At 41.6% G+C, this 21,372-nt stretch overlaps 1 protein-coding gene and 1 pseudogene across 4 annotated transcripts in view; one reads left to right on the forward strand and one right to left on the reverse strand.

Annotated features, from left to right (window-relative positions):
* Positions 1-21,372, forward strand: part of Hecw1 (HECT, C2 and WW domain containing E3 ubiquitin protein ligase 1) — a 235,625-nt gene that overhangs the window by 57,958 nt on the left and 156,295 nt on the right. The window lies entirely within an intron of this gene.
* On the reverse strand, positions 4,198-5,256 carry LOC126501612 (ADP/ATP translocase 1-like; annotated as a pseudogene).

Here is a 21,372-nt window from a genome sequence, read left to right on the forward strand (position 1 = left end):
TGCTGTTAACACTGTATTCTGCACGAACCGCCAACTCCAAGCTGTGTAGTATGCAATCTGCGTGACTACAGGCAACGGTGCTGTGATGAGAACTGCTTCAGCCTACTGAGACAACTCCAGTTGCTTTTTTTTTTTTTTTTTGGTTTTCCGAGACAGGGTTTCTCTGTGGCTTTGGATCCTGTCCTGGAACTAGCTCTTGTAGACCAGGCTGGTCTCAAACTCATGGAGATCCGCCTGCCTCTGCCTCCCGAGTGCTGGGATTAAAGGCGTGCGCCACCATCGCCGGGCTCCAGTTGCTTCTTTAGTGAGCCAAGTTCTTTCTGCTCTGTTCCCAGCCAAGATACACTACATATACTCCACTGTGATAGAAGTGTTTTAAATGTCTAAGAGAGCTGGACAGCTTGTGGTCCATAACACAGAGTATAAGAGGGTCCATATGCCACGCACAACTCAACTGTCTCTTAGGGAGAGTGCTTGCTTACTCTTTCCAAACAGTATGGTCTACCGTGTCCCCTCTTTTTCTTAGAGACCACAACACTCTACAACTGACATTGCCTAGTACTTAAGGCCGTGGCTCCTTCTAGTTAGTCTTTGTTTTTTCTTGCAGCAGACTTCAAGAAGAAAATACACCTTTGGAACTAGAGAGCAAGTTATTTCCCTTCCCTTAGGAGACATATGGTGTAATACTTACTAGTAAGATTCTGCTGTGGGCACTTTCAAGAGAGTGTTTTAAAGGGTCTGATATTTTCCTTCAGTGAAACCTGGAGCAGATAGTTGATCTTCAAGGAAAGCCAAGAGGAGGTATGAAAATGTTCATATTCAAGAGTGTGTAGAGAAGCTAGGAGAACAGTGCAGAAGAGAGTGTTGGGAGAGCAGCCACCTCCACCATCATGCATTTGGGGTTTTTCTTATTCCTACTGGGTCAGCCACATTTCCTGCCTCGCCTCCTGACTTGAACATACTGTGTTTTCATTCAGTTGATTAAGAGGCACAGTCAGTTTACAAATGCTGAAGCTCAGTCATCTCTGTATCGTCCTGGGACAACACAAGGGCTTCCTAGTGCCGTCCCCCTCCATTTCCCACAGCTGGACTTCCTCTCTTTCCTCACTTCGGTACACTTCCAAATCTGCTCATTTACCATTTATTTTTGTTAGTTTGTATTTAAAAGAATAAAACCCCTGGTTAGTTCCTCTGCTTCACATGGCTTCTTAAATCCAACTTACTTCTAGATCCAATATTCTCTTTGTAATTTAAGTTACTCAGAGTAGGAAATCTCTGTTTTTGTTATACTTGACTCAGCCCTTTTTCTTGAATTACGGATTATGCTAACTACGTAATCCTAGACTAGTGTGGTATTTTCCCTTTGAATACATTATTGCATTATTTTATGAAGTGTCTTGCTGCTGTGTAAAAAATATGCTTCTAATTGCAATCACATTTTAGGTAAACTCTTCCTTCGGTGATGGTACAGGGGTTGTAATGTTCTTCTGGTTTGCTATGCTGTGTTTATGCACTGATTTACTTAATTTATTCTGCTTGGGACTTACTATCCTGCCTTGGTCTTATCAACTATATTGTTCTACTTATCTGAAAATACCTAGAGTATCAACCGTTAAATATTACCCATCCTCCATTTATCAAGTTTCTGGACAAACCATTAGTGTTATTCTATGCTTTTATTCTTTTCCCATTTTTTTTAACCTTTATGTTTTTCAGATCTCTGTACTCAAGTGCTACTCTCTGTTTTTCTTCTCTTCCTTCTCAATAGATAAGTCGCTGACGTCTAGACAGCCTGCCCGTACACTGAGCAGACACTGTGGGTCATATTCTTTTCTTCTTTATTAAGTCACTACTTTTTTGTTCAAGAGTCACATTTCTGTCTTCTGACTTCCCTTCCTCCTCTACCTCTCTGAACCTTTTTAAGGAGCCATTCTTACTGTAACAGTTTTCCTGGATTTTTTTTTATTACTTTTAAGTCACAAGTTTCAAAGTCTCCCACTTCTTTGTTGCCGCCTCCCCCATAGTGGCTTTATCTCACTGCAAAGTCCATAGTCAGGTTTAGTGAGTGTGCTATGTCAGAGATATAGATAGCCCTAAAGGTGAAGGATATATATGTGTGTTTCTACAATATCAGGATTTACTAAACAACAAATCCACCGTTTATGTCATATGTCAGTTATTTTCCTGCAATTTTTCCAAGTAGTCTTGCTTTATTTTTCTTGTAGCTGGCCACTGGCAAAAAATAAAATAAAATAAAATAAAATAAAATAAAATAAAATAAAAAATAAACAAAAAAAAACAGAATCTTCTATCCCAATCTTAACTACTAATGTTGTCTCAGCTCATACATTGCAAAGCACACAGTAGTTATATCTCTTTATATGAATATATGTAGGTTACAGAACAGCAACAAAAGAGATAAAGAGTCCACAGCAGAGTTTACAGAGGCCTTGCTGGAAACAGAGGGCAGAGGGCAGCACGGGTGCAAAAGAGCCACACTGATGGTTAGGTAAGATGCTCAGAGCCCAGCTGAAATCAGAGCTGGGCTGCAGGGGCGGCAGGGGCAAAGCTGAGCCTTTCGAAGCAGGGGTGAATCAAGCTGAAGAGGTGAGTGCAGGACCAGGTCCTGTCAGGTGGGCAGATGGACAAGTGGATGGCAATGCCAGCAGGCTGAATTAGCAATGTGCCAGTCTGAGGCTGCAGCCAGGGGGTACTTGGGAAAGTTCTTTGTCTGTTGGTCTCTTACCATATTTAGATGACAGATCAGTTAGGACCCTTGCCACCATATTGCCTCTTCTTCAAAGGCGTCTATGTGAGAGTGTAGTGACCTTTGTTGATCTACTGTGTTCATTAAGGCCTGGAGCCTACTTTTTTGATATGGGTTTTTAATATGCTCATATATTCATATGGTTCCAACGTACTTTGATAAATTTTACTTTTAGCATTTTACTGAGCCTCGTGGGATTCACTACTCCATGTCAAGTATTTATGTTGATTTTTAACTGGCCGTGTTCCTTTCTTCTCCATGTGGTATGAATCATGACCTCTCTTGGTATCTTGGGTCTGGTTCACATTCTCTGAGGCAGTTCTTAGGATTCTTGGTCTTCTTGGAGCTCCTGTTCCAGTGGCTGATAGGCAACACTGGTTCCTTTTCTCTACATTGACAAGTTGACCCTCCAATGCTTCTGACTTCCAGTGGAGAACCTGGGGTAGATTCATCTCCCTTTAAGAAAGCCTGAGCCTTGGATGTGAAGCTCTGTTCCGCTCTGACATGCTTGGGCCCGCCTTTGGCTTCACCTTTATCCAAGCTGCTTCAGCTTTTAGCTGTTCTACATTCCTGGAACCCCTGCAAGGATGGAAGTTGATTATCTGTACAAAGTAATATCCCGTGTTTTGCATTTGTATGTCTTTGCATGCAGTGTGGCTGCGTTAGCAGTGAGAAGTAGGAAAATTCCATGTCAGCTTAGCCTGCCTATCTGTGTGAGGCTCTAGACAGTTTCAGGAAAGCAGAGCGGTGGTGACCACCCGTCCTACTGAGTCTTCCTGCCTGTGAGACACTGACAGACTCGCTGGAGTCTGCCTTCCAGGCTGAAACTGCCCTGTCACTGCTGTTTGCTTAGAAGCAGAGTTCTCTTTATAGCCACGTGTCCTCAGTCAGGGATGGGCCATGATGTTCTCCAGGCTTTGGTGAGAGGCATCATTCTGCTTCCTGGGTGGCACATTCTGATTTTAGCTCTTTCAGGCATCTGAACCGTTTCTTTCTCAGGACTGTCTGATGGTTTTTATTATCTCCTTAGTAGAGCACTGGGATATCTGTGAGTATACCTCCTTCCCTTCTGTCCTATCCTTCCCTCGCTATCTTAATACATGAGAATTTGCAAGACGCCTGCTTTCTGTTTTGTTTTTCTGTATTGAGTCGACTTTATTAATGATTCATGCTCAGTTACTTTTTCATTATCAGTTATCAGATAATTAATTGAACAAGTGTGATAAGCTATCTTCTGTTTTCTGTAAGAATCTAAATGTAAAATAAATTTGAAAAAAAAACATTTGTGGTTTAATGAACGCTCAACAAAACATTTTTCTGAGGTCTGGTTTTATCCCAGATCTGTCTTTTTAATCTCCCAAGAATAGTTATTTTAAATCACACAATGGATCTGTGAATGTGTGAACCAGTGAACTTCAGTTTTGATTACATTAGTCATATATTTTGATCTCATCTTACAGTACCAAATACAAAAGCACCACCCGTGCCTCTCAATACGTTGGCTCGGGCACTTTTGAAGAAAGCGTTGGCTCTTTCCTCTTTTGCTATCTTCCTCCAGCAGTCACGTGTCCCAGTGTACATAATATCAGCTGCTTTCCAGCCATACTGAATCACCACCCTGGGAGGAACACTACCAGATAGATAGGACACCAGCCCTGCAACTGCCCTCAAGCTCTAGGCAATCACTCAGCTCCCAGTAATGTGTACATTCGTGGGGTCTGGCAGTATCCCCTTGGTAGTGGTGTCACAGACTCCAAGGTAGGCAACCGTGTAAATGATGATGATCCCCGGGGTGGAGATGCTAAAACCCTGAGAACCCATTCAGGCCATCAGACTTGAAGACCTTGGTGAGACAGTCGTCCAGTCCATTGAATTCACTGAAAAGACCCCTTGCACACATCAGCAGCCATTCTGGTCATAACAAAACAAAGTGGGCAGGCAGCGCAGAGGGAAGTGGTCCTAGCTCCCCATCAGAAACCAGGTGATGTCAACCCAGGGCCCCTAGGAAGATCTTGCTTGCACATCCTTGAAGGCGAAATTGAGGGCTTGTGTTGGGGAAGTACTGAGCTCACTGGTCAGGTTACCCCTCCAGAAGGAGAATAGGAAACCCTGCTGTGGGGGGATTCTCACACTACAGTCAATGATGCCTTTGTAGTGTTCTCTGCACTGGTCTGTTTGTTGGCATGCTGGACCTGCAAGGGCAGTTTGACTCTCTGGAGCTACAGCCGCAGCAATGCCACCAGCCAAGAAGCCCTTAAGGAAGCTCAAAGCCTGAACCCCGGTAGGTAGAGGCTGCTCGTTCACTTCCCAGCCACCCAGAACTGAAACAATCACACAGAAACTGTATTAATTGCAATAGCGCTAGGCCAATCATTTAGGCATATTGCCATCTAGCTCCTATATCTGAAACTAACCCATTTCCATTACTTTGTATTTTACCATGAGGCTCATGGTTTACCGGCAAGGTTCCAGAGCGTTCTGGCAGCCATCTTTCTACTTAGGTAGCTACACGGCATCTCCTTGACTCCACCAGTTCTTTCTCTATATCAGATTTCCCGCCTGGCTATATTGTGTGCTTCTATAGGCTCAAAGTAGCTTTTTATTAACCAGTGGTAATAAAACATATTCACAGCATACAGAAGGGAATCCCACACCCATCCCTTGAGCTGACAGCCTGTAGCTGCTGCACCTTGCCTCATCCTACACCCAGGCAGGCAACGCCACACTGTCTCTGCCTCTGGGAGACACAGGAACCTAGGTTTCTGTTTGATTGTTTTGTTTTATAAAGCATATGCCACAATGTTGTCAGGGCTAGCCTTGAATTTGCTATGATCCTCTTGCCTCTGTGTCCTGAGTGATTTTACAGGTTTGCACCGCCAGGCCAGTCTGGACTTTATGTTCTTTTTCTTCTTCACTTAATTATTTTATTTTATGTGTGAGTGCCTACATATACATGTGTGTGTGTATACTGTGCATGCCTAGGGCCTGCTGAGGCCAGAATAGGGCGCCAGGTTCCCTGGCACTGAAGTTGCAGAACTTTATGACACTCCCAATGGGGGTGTTGGGATTTGAACATCTGTCCTCTGCAAGAACAACAAGTGATCTTAACTGATGAGCTGTCTCCCTGGCCTGTCCTTTGTGTTTATAAGTCTGTGAATAAAAATGTTGGTATTGGATGATGTTTTTTTTTTTTTTTTTTAACCAAGATGCGAGTGGGTAGGAGTTGAAGAAGACCTGGAAGGGAGAAGCCAGGTGTCTTTCCACTGTCAGCTGAAAAGTGGAAATCGATAAATTATCTGAGTGAGAATGGACGGGACCCTTCTGAATGCTGGCAGGAAGGAACAAAAATAAAACAAGAGATTGGGAACTAACACAGAGCGAAGAGATAATGAACAAAGTTGTAGAGAGGGCAAGGCACCATGTCTGACACACACTATCCAACACACACAGCTCTGCTGTCTCTGTTTAAAGTGAGGTGCTGACTGTTGGGAGAATTTTTTTTTTTTTTGGATTTTTTCGAGACAAGGTTTCTCCCTAGCTTTTGGTTCCTGTCCTGGAACTAGTTTTAATTGCTGTGATGTACATATCTGGATGCTTTAAAGTAGATTTTTCATTACTCTGACTGGTTATATATTATTAATTTACCATAAATTTCCACTCTACCTGCTATGTCTAGTCATATTTATGGCCCTTCATACATTCATTAACACATATATTTATATTTAAATGGAGACCAGAGCTTTTCTAACACAAAACAATTTGATTGAACTAATGGCTTCGATGATTCTACTGTTCCTGGTATGTATTTTCTGTAATCAGAATGATGAACTCTGTAGCTCCAAGATTAGGTTAAATATATACATGAGATTAGTAACAATTAAAACAAGTCATTAAAATATTAAATAGGAAATGTGAATGAAGATAGAAAGATAAACCTTTCCCATTTTTCAAGACTTTATCAATATACAGGTTTAATTAGAGATCTCCTGACAAAGTATGATGAGTCTTTCCTGTCCTGGAAAGTGAATAACTCCAGAATAAGGTACAAAACTTTGTCACAAGACAGGTATCTATTTGACACAATACTTAATTAATTGATGTGTTGAGTTATAAATTATTCCAAATGATTTTATAGTAAATGTCTTTTATCAAAAGTGACATATTTGATTTCTTTGGATTAATTGTCCATTAGTGTTAATAATATTAGCAAGAGGTAGAGAGAAGGAAGAAGGTTAACCAAGACTACATATCAAAAGCTAGAAGGAAATCTGATACTTAGTAAGGTAATAAAACATTAAAATAAAAAGTCTGAACAGAGATTCTCCATGTGATAGATAAAGCTGTTCTAGAGGCACAGGTTATCCAGTGAAAATCCCTTTGGGAAAGGCAGTTCCTGCTGCCCAGAGAGTGGAGGAGAGGCATGCAGGCTGAGGACTGTAGTAGGGCCTGAGAAGTGAGGAAGACCAGGCTGGCAGAAGAGTTCCTGCAGACCTCAGAACGATGAGGAAGACAAGGCTAGCAGAAGTGGTCTCAGAGCAGGTGAGGAAGACCAGGATGGCAGAAGAGGTCCTGCAGACCACAGTACCTCCAGCTGGCGGGTGTTTCTGTTACAGCCTAGAGACTTACTTTGTCCAGGTCAGAGTGTTTGGAACAGCCATGGAAGGGAAAGAAAGGATTAGTTTGTCCATTTGATAGCAAACTACCTCATAACTCCCGACAGCACAGAGACGGTACAACAAACACACAGAACCCAGAGTGATACTGTTCAAATGAAACATTAACTAGGATGACCTTTGTTTTGGAGAAATGGCCAGTGGCCGTCATAGGGAACAGTTCGAGTTCACCGTTACCTGTTTCCATTATAGCACAGAGTAAATCCAGTCATGAGACCGTGGAGACCAGTTCTGGGTCATGCAGCAATGCATGAAGAAACACCTGGACCTCTAACTCCAACGTTTTGAGGTGAAGTCAGCAGGGATGGGTGGAAGAGGCAGTTCCTCCGAGGCCTCTGCAACCAAAGAGTAGGGGCCAACCTTGTGAAGGCCGCAGGCCTAGCTGTTACTGTGCACTTTAGAGTGACAGACCCATTTCATAACGCTTTCCAGTCCTCCTCCAGGAGATCATCTTTCCCTCTGTTGTTCTGTGCACTGTAATGTACAAAGAATTCATTCTGATGATCAGGGGAAAGCCTTGGATGCTTAACATATTCATATACACTTTTTGTAAAAGGATGTGTGTGTCTGTGTGTGTGTGTGAGTGTGTGTGTGTGTGCGTTTGTGTGTGTGCATGTGTGTGTGTGTGTGTGAAAGAGAGATGAGGGGAGGAGGGAGGAAGGGAAAGAGAGAGAGAAAGAGTAACAGATATCTATCAGTGAGTGCTAAAAAGTAAAAACAAAAGAGGAAAACCCCAGATTGGGGGTTAGGATACCGTCCTACAAATGGTTGTTCTAGGGAAGTCCCTGAGACTCCAGTTGGCTCATTGCCAGAACTAACCAGTGAGCCCCCCTTTTTTTTTTTTTCTTTTTTTTTTTTTTTTTTGCTGAGGATGTCACAGGCCTCAATCACAAGGCATGAAGAAGTAAAACTGGAGCTGAGTGGATGCTCGTTCTGCTGACTGCCTTCTTGGTGTTGGAAGCTGCTGCTATGCAGGCTTCTGGGGTGGGAGCAGAGACTCTGCAGGCTCAACAGGCTTACATAGCGGTGCACAGCATGTGCACAGCACCAAACTGCTAGGACCATGAGCCCACTAGTGCTATTGCAGGAAATCTGTTAAGAAAACTGGCAGAATCTGAGTAAACTTTTTAGATTAACTAATAGTGCTACGCTGATAACTTCCTAACTTTAAAAAAAAATTAATTTATTTTCATCTAGAGGTTTATTCATACAACAGTGTGTGTATGTGCATTTGTGTGTGTGTGTATGTGTGTGTATAGGTCAAAAGACACATTTGGGGAGTTGGTCATTTCCTTCCATCCTAATGTGGGCTGCAGGGCTTGAAGTCAGAACCTCAGGCTTGGTGGCAAATGCCTGTACTTGCCAAGACACTGTACTTGCCAAAATTTCCTAATTTTCAAAAATAATTGTACTACAGTTATATAAGAGAATTTATTGTGTTTAGGCTGTGAAAACCAAAATATTAAGAAAGAGAAGAAAATTCTGTCAATAGATAAATCTTAAATGATTAAAAAAAATACACACATGTGTACATCACTTTTATATACCTTTCTCTCACACAGAGAAATGTAGAAACAGAAACAAAACTCAGTTAGCACAAAGTTTACATTTAGAAAATCTATGTTATAAAATTAGGAAATTTATTCTAATATCATTATAACTTTCTGTAAATCTAAATGTATGTGGAATTAAAAACACGCGTGTGTCGCAAAGCTCATATGGAAACAGGAAGACAAGTTTTTGGAATCTGTTTCTCTTTCTACCACGTGGTTTCTAGGGATTAAAACCAGCCTGTCAGGCTTGACGGTCATCCCTTTGATTCGCTGAACCATCGCATAGGTCCCGTAGGTTTCGTTGATGTTGTCAAGTTTTTTACTAAAGCAGAAAGGGACTGATTGGCTTTCATCTCCTGATATTCTTATGACTTTTCCTTTTATTTCTCACTTCCAGTTGCCAAAAACACTATGGAGAACATGCGTTTGTAATTCTCACTTGAAGTAAGAAGCCACAGTTTGCTTAGTATCTCAGAGACAGGAAGCGATGGAATGAGACTTGAACTATCTCTCTGCACTAATCTGCCTGGTGTACAACCGAGAATCACTTAGCACCCAACTCCCATCTCCTCATTTCAATATGACTTCTCTTTTCCATAACGGCAGACATTCCTATGGTCCTTCACTTTTCTGCCCTGTGTAAGCATCCCTGTGGTCCTTGCATATGACATGGGTTTTCTGGATAGAGTACACCTGGTATGTTCTCTCACTTGGTTCAGTAGGCCATTATTAAAGTCACCCTGTTTTGCACCCCCATCCCTCAAACTATTACATTCTACTTAAGGACAATGAACCAGTAACCTATTCTGATATGTCTGTAAATATGAGATCCTTTAATGTCTCTGGATTAATGTGAACAGTAGCTTCTCCCTCATCTCATTTTGTCATGAAGAACAGTGGGCAAAGACAGGATAGTTACCACTCCTCAGTTTATCTTCCTCCCACCCCATCTCCAGATGCTATGACCTGAAAAAGCCCCTACTCTATAATACAAACACTTTCCAGAGTAAATCTGTTAGTCTATAGCATCAAGCTTGCATTTATATCTAATCAAGTTGCCCACTGCTCACCAGACAGGAAACTGAAACGATCTAAGAATATAGACTCAGGGAGAAGATGCTGTCTTGAGTTGGTGCTAGATACTTACATCTTCCCTGGTTTCTAGGCTTTGAGAGAACAACCTATGGAGGATGCAGGAATTTAGCTGAGAGCCTTTGCCAGCAGCATAGCTACGTGATGGAGGTGCAGAATTCAGGTTCCTCTGTGTCAGCAGGTAGTAAGTCCTTGTCGGGGAAAGGAGATAGGGAAGGTGAACAAAATGCACACTAATGTGATGCCTCCTGAAATTCAAGCTGAGACCTGACAGTGACCAGGCAAAACTATTTATAAAGAAAGAGCTGAGAGAGAGATCAGTAAATACAAAAGGGAAAAGGAGAGGACTCTGTTAATAGACATGGTATGAATGGGTCACTTGGAGGGGAAAAAAATAAAGGAAGCCTCTCAGGGCTATAATTTAAGTCTGTAATTGTGCCCAAATTGTATCTCACTTGAGAAGTTTCTCCTTCAAAGTTAGGCAGTTGAGGGATCCACTAAGTACATGTTTACATAATAACCATGAGAAATGACCCCCTCCTCTGCGCTGTGAAAGTGGGTATGAGCTGTTAGTCTGACATGCTGGTGAGGCTTTGAAACCAGGATCCACGTAGCTACCACACTAAAAAACTGTTTTTCCCCTCACATTACATTTTGGCTGGACGTTGGCTGCAACTGCTTTGAGCTTTGTGAGCTAGCCTCCACATGTGCTGGTTTGTGTGCCTCCCTCTGCACTGTGTGTCTTCACAGAAAGAGACCAGAGCAAGGAAATGGAGAAAATCCATGATACCACTTAGCTTCTTGCTTGAAGGTGGAGATCATATTTAATTTTCCAAAGACTATTACATATTTCATGGCTGAGTCCACAGTCCATGGGGGGAGCAATTCCCTCTCCATAAGCATCATGAGCAAGACATGTAACAAGGGGCAGGGCACCAAGGAGTAAATAGAATGCTGGATGGGGTGCCACAATGCACTACAGTTCACAGTTTACTAGTCTTCTAAAATATATGTTTTAAAAACATTTTTAGAATTTTATATATTCATGAGTTCTATACATATATTGTTTCCATTGCTTTCTTTCCCCCTTTCAACTCCTTTCATGCTCCATCCCTCTCAAATTCATGACCATTTTTCTTTTAATTATTATGTTTATACATATACGCATATGTATGTATATATACACATATATGTGTACATATTCCACTGAGCCCTTTTAGTGTTGTATATATGTGCAAGTGTTTAGAGATGGCCACTTGCCTTTTAATAAGGCTATATATATGATAGATATATATCCATCATATATGATAATTCTTACTTATTATAATGGAGCACATGAGGTTCCTGGATCATTGAACTGATATTGCAATAACAATTTTATTATTATTTCTCCATACCCATGGGTGAAGTAATGAGAGTCAAATATTTCCTCTGTGTGCACGTTTGTGCCACTGAGAAGAAACCCCAAGGTTATCTCTCCTATGTAAAAGCTGCTGGCTTTCTCCTGTCTGGAATTCACAATAATCCTCCATTACAAGAGGAAAGAAAAAGGAAAACCCTGGGCTGACTAAGTCCATAAGTTTGTATCCTGGCAGAATTCTCCTTCTTCTGAATGGGAATCAATCACCTTTAAGCAAGATACCTCTACTCAGAAATTGCCCATTTCATCTGGCCTTGATAGCTCAGGGCCTTCAGACAGCCTCTTAGCTTCCATTTTACCCCTCTTTAGGTCACAGGAGTTCAATTCTCATAAATGCAGTAAACCTTTAAACGCTTGTAGTGGTTCAATGGGCAAAACAGAAACTGCAGTGCTCGTAATGGAATGAGCAAATTTAGAAAGAGATGTGGTCATAGATCCTAGCTTCTGGCACAAGAAACACCCTGCTTGACATCTCGAGAAATGGGTCCCATGGCAGGTAGGAAGATAAGCAGGGAGGGAGCAGCCAATCCTTGCTTGGCAAGAGCTGCATAGATATGTCTGAACAAGCCAAGGTTAGCAAGAAGCTTTTCACATTACATGCAAAGCAGCCCTAGCCATGAGCGCTCTCTCCCGTCCACTTCCATTCACAGCATCTCTCCGCACTGGGCCCACTCTGACCATACCTTGGTCATGTCTAGTGTGGATTCTTGCAAGGACTCCCAGCTCCCTCCTTTGCCTTCCTTCCAGACTCCGGATGTTCGATGCCGACCAGATCATGCTACTTTTTACTCAGGCATCTTGAATAACTCTGTACCTCATGTATGACCACTGTTGTCCTTCTTAAGAACTAAGCCTGCCATGATGTGTTCTCTGGTTTTAATTCTAACTTTATTTCCCACTGTCCTCCCCTTCATTGCTTTTGGTCTGGCTATGTTGGCCTCCCTCCCTGTCTTTTCTTAGGACGCTCAAGTGCTTTTCTGCCTCGGGATGTTGTGCTTGCTCTTCTCAGTGCCTGAAATTTTCCTTCGGAAGTGTGTTCTACCTCCATCCCTTTCTTTGTTCCTTTACTTGAAGGCTCCTTACCCTTGGCACTTTTCCAGGAAACCCATGGAAATTACATCTTCTATTCGCAGCTAAAACTGTTGCTGTTTCTTATCAAAAGGCCCTACTCATAGAGCTATGCGTGATAGAAACTGTGAGCTATTGCAATATGACTTACAAAAAGCTGAGGATAGAGGATAGCAAGTTCAAGGCTATCCTGAGCTACACAGAGAAGTCCTATCTCAACAATAACAACAAAACCTCTCATTCTATAAAGTGTGAATTTTCGTTCGTTTGGTTTATAATGTTGCTCTCTCCTCTCAAACGTAAGCTCTGTTTCTAGGATTTAAACTCCACAATGTTCACGGTGCATGTCTCGTCACCACAGCTGACAGTAAATGAAAACCCCCCTTTTCAAGGGTCCCTGGAAGGAACAGATTCCTAAAAAATGAAAGGAAACAAAAATACAAGTTAGGTAACACCTTATGGTAGTCTGGGCCTCTCAGCAGGCCCTTCCACCTGATTTTGTTAACATAAATTGCCCAATTTTCAGCAAATCTTCCAGGCCTATAGCCCAGACTCAAGTTTTGAATATACTAGTTACTTCTCACTTACCATAGCTTTACATCCTGGTAAATCCATACTAACTTAAAATACGGCAAAGGGAGGATGGGTTTACTATATCAGACTTACTGAATAATTCATCTTAGCAGTGGAGTGCACTACAAGGGATTCACCTTGAAAATCTTGTGGCTGGTTCTGCTATTTCTCTGCCTGCTGTCACCAGGTAGTATTAAATTACTGCATTGGTGACGGGAATGTTGCATGAACTCAATACAAAGAAGCCTTTGGTTACTGCAGGCAGTGGTCTGTTTTGCATAATTCTGCCTAATCATATTGCTCATCGTTCAAAGAAAATGTTTTGATGGTTTGTCACTGAAATCTGCTTTTAATAAAAAACACCCTGGGAGCGGCCATTCTTCACAGAAGAGAGCTTTATCATTGACTTAGTCAAGTATAGAGTTACATTGTGATGTTTCCCCATCAGATATCCTTTGGGCAGAACATGAAGGGTCAGAGAAAAAAAAAAGCAAGCAGTCCTGGCTGATTGACACTCAAGCACTCTGAGAGATTGAAAGCAGTAACAAATATTCACAGCTGCTCATGGTCATGATCGCGGCCCCAGGATCATGACTGCCTGGAAGCTACTCAACCTTTTCCTCACCGGATCGCTCAGTTTTACCCTTCATCCTGATTTTGTGTCTCTAATGCACAGAACTGGCGTCTGCAGAATAAACTGCTATGAAGAAGGGGACTACATCCTCGTGTGGTCCTATTTATGCTTCCTGACCATGGAGTGAGAACTGTCCCTGTCAGACTAAATTAATCACCTTCAGAACCAATGTTTCCAAAACTAGGGAGGGTCCATTAAATTGGGAAGAGACTGTCAAATGGAAAAGGAAGTTGGAAGTTAAAAGTCAGCATTTTTATTTCCCCCTGAGTATAATTTTCCAGTTATAGACATGCTAGATAGCTAGAGAGATGTCTGAATATATGAACAATTTAAATAAATGAATAAATGAATATTTTAAAAAGGAATAGCCTACCAGATATGTTACTAAGCCAAATCTGTTCAAATAAAGCCGGACCTGTTTGTCAAAGCCGCCTCTATTCTTTAAATTTAACTGAGGTGAATGGTAAGGATGAAGGGGCTTGATAACTCAGAAGAAGAGGATGGCTGGTAGGAAAATGTGTTCCTAGGAGCCGGATCAAGAAGAAACTTTCTTGGGGGTGGGAGGGAGAGAACCCAAAGACAATCATAAAGATATACTATGATAAATCATACTGAAAATATTATAGTATTTAGCCATGATAATGAAAGGTAATATGTTGGGACAAACAAGATCCATACGCCCCAGCAAAGCTGGAGGATTTCCTGTCACACACAAGCTTTCTTAAAAAGTTAAGCTGCTATTCTTTTCCACAATCTGTCTACTCCTTTTGTCCCCCTTGTGACATTAATACAAGAGACCTGGTGAAAAGCATAGACAATGTCTTAGAATCTTTAGACACGAACAGTTTATTATGATAATCCGTCAACACTCCAAAGTGCATCCAGAGTCATGCACCTGAGCTTCACCTGTTCTTCCTCACAAGTCTGGTGCCTTCCATTTTGGGTCTCCCACCTGGGAGAGGTCATGGGCAGGCTATTTCTTCTCCCATGCTTCTGGTTGGTCCATCTACCAGCAAGTGCACATCAGATTGAGAATACTCAGGTAGGGTCTTTCACCACAGACATAAGAGGGGCTCCTGGTGGGATTGGGGCGTCACTAAACTTAATAACTCCTGGGAATCAGCAGAACCTGAACGTCCATTAACTACACTTAGGATGACTTAAAATAATCATTACTGTTCATTACAGTCTTTTGTGAGGAATGACTTGTGAAGTGATTTGTTCTTGGCTGCAGGAACAGGAAGCTCACTCTAACAACTCTGGCTTTTCTCAAGAACAGGATTCTGAAGACTTCTTATCAGGTTCTTCGTCACCTGCATGACTTGGATTTTTAGACAGAAAATGTACATTGTTTCTATAATTCAGAAAATATTTAAATGTTAAATATTTTATATTGCTAGCTCTTCTTAGGCAGATGCTGTCTCACTACATAGGTTTGGCTGTCTTGAAACTCTCTCTGTTTACCAGGCTAGTCTAAAACTTGCACATCTGACTACCTCTACCTCCTGGGAGCTAAAATTAAAGGCATATGTACCATGCCCAGTTTTCCAGATTTTGTATGTTTTCTATCTATGAATTATCTTGTTTTCCTCAAAAATCCCCCATTTATCTAACCCATGTATAATAACTGTCCCAGCTTTCTTTGATTTTTTTTTTATAAAACCATCTCTTCCAGGAAATCTAGGTGTGGCAGCTGATTATTAGATAAAAAAAAGATGGGTTTAGCACCCTCTAGCACTCAAAAATAACAGCAGGCTCAGCCAGATGAATGACTGCTTTACAAAACACTAGAGAGGATGCCAGGAGCTCTGGGAAATAATGCAGGGATATGGGTCAGGACCTATCAGCGCAACCTTGGGAAGGGCTAGACCTTGTGAGGTGGCCCCCTTCCTGCGTCCAGGTATCTTCAGAGCTGTCTTTCTCCAGAATTTACTTCTATTATGTGAAATGGGCTCCAAATGGGTTTTACCAAAGCCATACTCAAGTTCAGATAAGGAACTGGATATAGTTGTGTTTTTTAATAAATAATTTCAGGATATCTACAGATAAAACTTTCCTCATATATGGTAGACTATCTGCTGTGTGACTTTAAGAAGGTGACAGACCAAAATTCTGTCAAGTCCAGTATGGAAATCAAATGGGTTTATTGGAATTACTTACAGGACCTTAGGCAAGTCATGTGCAACTCCACAGCCTTCGGGTTCTGCCCCAAGTCAACTTTTTAACTCCTATGTTCAAAGCCCTGTGCAGCTGGGGCAAGAGAAAGTGACAACCAGAATCTCAGATGAGAATCTTATTATCCCCCTTGTCGTCTTGTCAAGGACCAGTTTCTATAAAATCACCTCTTACCAGGGTAGGGGCATGGGAATTTAGAAATATAAGTAAAGAATACGGAGACACACAAAAAATAATAAGACAGAAACCAAAGAATACTACCACAAGGGTATTCCAGTGATTACTGAAATCATCCACGTTTGTTTTTTTCCCAGCTTTTATACCCAATGTAAATGGGGAGGGGGAGAAGGTAACAAAAGACTTTATTAACATGATCCAAAAGATAACTCACACAGTCGATGGCTTCATCACTCTGAGACATCAAATCATTGACATTTTGTTGTCTAGGAAGCGAAGCTGCTCTAGCTCAGGTATCCTGAAGGCCGGCCTTCCCCAGGTGACCTCATAGTTACAAAAGAAGGAGCAGAAGTACATTTGCATATCCTGAACATCTGTCAGGATGACGTGAACCTACTTAAAAGAGCTATTTTAATGTTAAAAGAACCAAGCAATCTCATCCTGAGTTGAGATGTACTACTATGTTTGTCAATCATTTGCGCAACCTCCACACTCCCTGACAGTCAGACAAGGTGGAAATGGGCCCATATTTTTGGGTCTCCACACCCTCTTCTCCTTCCAGGATGAAATATTACAGTTTTATCACGATTGACAGATATCAACTATATTGTCCTGGTTGTTTTATTGTCATAACTATGAATAAACTCTCCCATAATCACTACAGTTGCTCTGCTTAAAGATGGCCATGGCTGTGTCACACCAGGAGAAAAAAGCCACATTCCACTCCACCTCATGATCTGGTTGTCTAATTTTTCAACACCCTCCTCTATAACGCAGTCTATGTGACGTGCAGTAGAGTGTTGGCTCCTTTTCTATTTGGGATGAGTAAACTTTGAAAAAAAAATCTTACAGAAAAAGCCATATGTCATTGTCATGTGATATCTTGGGGTTTCCAAGTCTTTACATTCATTCACTCTGATCAGGCTAAATCTTTTGTAGCAAAAGTAAATACCTGTGCAGACCTGCAGAGTCCAAGATGGGGTGAAGGCAAGGAGTAGAAGTGTATATCTGGTTCCTTTCGCACAGGTAGTTCACTTGGTTCCCCTGTGGTTTCCATAGGCCAGAGTTCATTGATGATAGAAGGTCCAGGTGCTGCTCTTTAGGTGCTGTGAGATTTCCAGATGTGTATCCAGATTGTTTTTACTCCCCATTCACTTCCTTATGAAGTCCCTACTTATACTCATATTCCTCTTGTAGAATCAAATTTTCCAGTTAAACAAGTAGTAAACTATAAAAGCAGTTTAGAGTAAAAACTTAATGTGAAATATCCCAGAATCCTTAGTGGTGAGCGCTAAGAAAGTATCCTTTAATTTAAATGTCCCCCCCTTTTGTTTCACTCTCCTGTTTGTATTTGAATAATTGGATTAACAGTTGTTTTAGGACAAATTGGCACTGTGGTTAGGGTCTATGCTAGGTGTTTCCAGTACCTTGGCTTCTTATTAAAAGAGTTTAAATAAGGGCACACAGAGATTATAAACTATCGAGGAGACATTATTAAGCAAAGTCACAGCAAAGATCAGAAGAAAATACGTGGTCAAGAGTGACAGTGGGTCACATGGGTGAGGGTACTCCAGGGCCTCTGTTATTGTTTGGAACTTTTTTATGGTGTTCAAGAGAAGTAAGAATCTTTTTACTAGAGGGTATAGTGAGTTGGGTTCTCTATTTTGATTATCATTTAAGTTACATAAGATTTTTTTCCTACCATCTATGTCTCTTTCCATGATTCCTCTGATTCTTAATTATATGCACACCTAATTGTGCACTATCATAAGATGGTATTTTTTTTTTCCTTAAAAGCTCACAGAGGGACACTGTTTAAATTGCATTTGCATCCAAGACCAGCTGAGACTTGATTAACTCCCTGCTTTCCTACCAGATACAACTGGGAATAATATTTGAATAGAAACTCTCCATGTTTGATGATTGTCAAGGGGAAGAGGAACTTATTTCATTGCCCAGATTCAGGTATACTTGTAACTCAATGCAGGTGGGGGGTCCTAGGTTGCTAGGTCATGTGGGTATGTGCATAGCTTAAACCAAGGTGAGCTACAAATTACTAAACTATTCCCTGTGCTTGCCTGGCTCAAAGAGAAACAAAAGTCTTTTATGTTATCTACAATCTAGTCTATGGGGTAGGGGAACTGGAGAGATACCTCAGTATCTAAGAACACTTGCTGTTCTTCCAAAGGACCTGAGTTCAATTCCCAGAACCCTTATCAGGTACCTAACAACCATCTGCAATTCCAGATCCAGAGGGTCAGATTCTTCTAGTCTCTATGGGTGTCTGGACTCATGTGCATACACCCACTTGCAGGTACACACACCCACACATAATTTTTAAAATAGTAATAAAAATAAAGTATTTCAAAATCTAGCGTATGAGTTTGTTGAAGACTTAAACAGCCCTGGACATCTACTCTTTCATCTTATGAATACTATGAGAATACCCTTGTAATAGTCTTTTAGGGAAAACTGGATCAGGAAATAAGATGTGCAAGCTGACATAAGCCAGGAGGCAAGTTTATTGGATAGTGTTGGTTCACAGGGAGACTCAGCAGCAGTCTGTCTAAAGACTGAGCCCCAAGTTAGTTAAACCAAACATTTTATACCTCTTCTGTGCCCTTGATTGCTCCCATTCCACAGCAACCCAAGGTGACCTATATTTTGATCAGATGTATCACGCTTGATTGGTAGAGTTTGTTGAATTGACTCATACGCAGAAATTTTTCCCTTACCAGAAGAATTTGCCATAAGCCACTTAAAATACAAATGGAAGAGAGGAGGAATTTGGTTACAGAAGAGATCAAGAGATACCATGGGGGGTATCATGGTATCATGGCCTGTTTCAGGTGTTTCCTGTTAGCTTCTCGGGGTGGGGGGGGCTACTTTAACAAGCTCCGTGCTAAGTATTCAAGTCCCCACACCACAGAGTTCTGAGTTCAGAGCTGTTTATAAACAGTTCATTGGAATGAATTTTCAAACTGCCAAAGTAACAACAGGTTACTATACTGTGCTCTCTGTTAAGGGTAGAAGAACTTCAAGAAGGCTAAGAATTGAAGAGTATTGCAAAGAGACGACCAATGGAAACAGATGCCAGGCAGAGGAAGAGCTATTATAATAGTCCCTGCGGGGATGAATGATTATAAGTGGGAGGAAGCAGATAGCAATGAAGCAGGGGTAGATCCCTTTTTCATGTTTGTATGAAGGAGGTCTCTAGCCGGCATTTGGAATGTGAACCTAAAGAAGTGGGAAGATGCTAGAGCAAGGAAGTCACACAATGAGTCTTCCTTTCCAGGTTTCTTAAAAAAAAGTAAGTCATAGCCAGGTGGTGGTGGTGCACACATTTAATACCAGCACTTGGGAAGCAGAGGGAGGCAGAGCTCTGTGACTTCAAGGCCAGTCTAATCTACAAGAGTTAGTTCTAGGACAGCTAGGGCTGTTACACAGAGAAACCCTGTTTTGGAAGGAATTAAAAAAGCAAATCATTAGCTGAGCGTTGGTGGCACACGCCTTTAATCCCAGCACTCAGGAGGCAGAGGCAGGCGGATCTCTGTGAGTTTGAGACCAGCCTGGTCTACAGAGCTAGTTCCAGGACAGGCTCCAAAGCCACAGAGAAACCCTGTCTCGAAAAACCAAAAAAAAAAAAAAAAAAAAAAAAAAAAAAAAAAAAAAAGCAAATTATTACATCCATTGTAGAGACTGAATCTAGGACAAGGTGAAAATGCAGTCCATTAGAACTGATGGGAATTAGTAAGAAAGGGACTATGGTGGAGGCAGCAGAGGTGGTGAGAAGCAGACAAACTCTAGAAAATTCAAATGTTGAGGCAGATGATCTCAGCACTTGGACAAAGATTATGGTGTGGGGAATACAGAGGAATTGGTGTCGGTTTCCATGTTCCCTACAAGGAGATTTTGGGTGAACTATTATTAAGCCTAGACTTTAGAAAAATGGTTGGACATAAGAACAAAGACTCTGGACTTGCCCAGGGTACCGGTGAGATGTCCAGTGTGTGGGTACTAGGCTTGAACTCCAAATGAATGATCTGAGCTTCATGGATGTTTAGAAGTTGTCAGTGTTGGACAGTGTTGAAGACTGTTCCAGATTAGTTTCTGTCAACATAACAAAAGTCGACTCATTTGAGAAGAGGGAACCTCAACTGAGAAAATGCCCCTACCAGATTGGCCTATGGGCAAGTCTATGGGGTATTTTCTTGGTAAATGAGTGTTGTGGGTAGAACCAGACCACTATAGGGGTTGCCATGTGAGAGATGCCTCTCTGGGGATGGTTGTGGATGGTTTAGGAAAGCAGGCTGAGCAAGCCATGTGGAGTCAACCAGTAAGCAGTGTTCTTCCACAGCCTGCTTCAATTCTTCCTGCCTTGGCTTCCCTCAATGGACTGTGGCCTAAGATGTGTAAGCCAAATAAACCCTTTCTGTCCTCAGTTGCCTTTAGCCATGGTGTTTTCTTCCAGCAACAGAAAGCAAGTTAAGACAAAAGCTATATCCTTGATGATGCAGCCCTAGTGTATACTTTTAAGTACTCAACAGTCTCCACACTAGGAAAGATGATTTGGTAAGTGAAGAGGAGACTTCTAAGGGATCAAGCAGGAAGTTAGTGGTCACAGTAGTGTAAAGAGCTAGAGGAAGCAATGTCATGTGGGGTCCATTATTACTGAGAACCCCGTATGATGCCAAGCACAGAAAAAGACTTACAACATAGACTTTGGATTTGCTCAGAGTATGGTTAGGAATGTAACAAACTCACCCAGAATGCCAACTTGCTGTGATTTCTTCTCTACCATGGCAACCTTCTCCCCTTCTCCTCCTCTCTTCTTTTTTCTTATTCTTCCTTCTCTTTTTCCTCCTCCTCTTCTTCTTAATATTTCTCCCTTCCATGTCCTCCCTCCAAACCTTCCCATATATATCTCCTTGCTCTCTTTGAAATTCATGACCTCTTTTTCCACTAACTGTTATTGCATGGATACATGTATATATTTGTATATTACAAATTATATTCCTAAATATAACCTGCTCAGTCTGTATTCTGTTACTTGTATACATGTTTTTAGGACTGACCATTTGGTATTGGATAACAATTGCTCTTCTATTTTTCCCATTTTTTGAATTTCTTATTTGCTTGTAGTTCTTATGGTGTCTTATGGGCTTCCCCCCAACATACACACAAACCTACTCTGGTGTATCTGTTGTGGTTGTCCATCTTCAGCCCATGTTTGGGCAGTC

This window comes from Alexandromys fortis, unplaced genomic scaffold, assembly GCF_014885135.2.
Source record: "Alexandromys fortis isolate MF-2015 unplaced genomic scaffold, M_Fortis_MF-2015_v1.1 scaffold_5, whole genome shotgun sequence".
Taxonomy (NCBI): domain Eukaryota; kingdom Metazoa; phylum Chordata; class Mammalia; order Rodentia; family Cricetidae; genus Alexandromys; species Alexandromys fortis.